Genomic DNA, 706 nt, shown 5'->3' on the forward strand with positions numbered 1-706 from the left:
AAATACCTGATGGATGATGATGACTAAACAAACAAAAACAAAGATAATGGCAGCTAATAGATGTAAACTTTTCTTAAGCTGGCATCGAGGTTTCAGGTGTTTTTTGCAAACTATTAATGTACAAATATCACTACAACGCCCCCTTTTAAGTCAACAAAAATTAAAATGTGACTTTGAATCACATACTGGGACAGGTTCTTCTTTGGTGACTGTTTGTTTGATGATTGGAGTATGATTTCTTTGCTCTCGTCCTCTCCAAATCAGAATTCTGACCATGCTGTTGGGGACGGTAACCTTAATACCTCACAATGCTCTTTCTTTCTGTTAACCTTCAGTGGCAGTAGATTGACATCTTGCTTAGTCACGAGTTAGAATCCAGGGGGAGCATCTGCATGAGAGAAACTAACAGTAGTTTGTGCATCTCATTACTTAACCTTAGCAGCCCTGTGACGATGCTGTGCTGATATCTTCATCAGGCTGTGTAATTATTTTCACTATGCTTCACTGTCTTCTAACTTCTGTGACCAAATCAGAGAGACTATTAGCTTTGGAAATATTTTTGAGCTATGATATGTGTATATGGAGAAAATAATTTCAGTTTAACTTTTTTTCTTCTTTTCTGTTGTTGACAAATGCTATATTGGCTTTTTTTCTGTACATATTGAGGGCTTTTACAATTTTTGTCTCTTGTACTATCTTTCATCCT

Source organism: Haplochromis burtoni, unplaced genomic scaffold, assembly GCF_018398535.1.
Source record: "Haplochromis burtoni strain Fernald_Lab_line unplaced genomic scaffold, NCSU_Asbu1 Contig_50, whole genome shotgun sequence".
NCBI lineage: Eukaryota > Metazoa > Chordata > Actinopteri > Cichliformes > Cichlidae > Haplochromis > Haplochromis burtoni.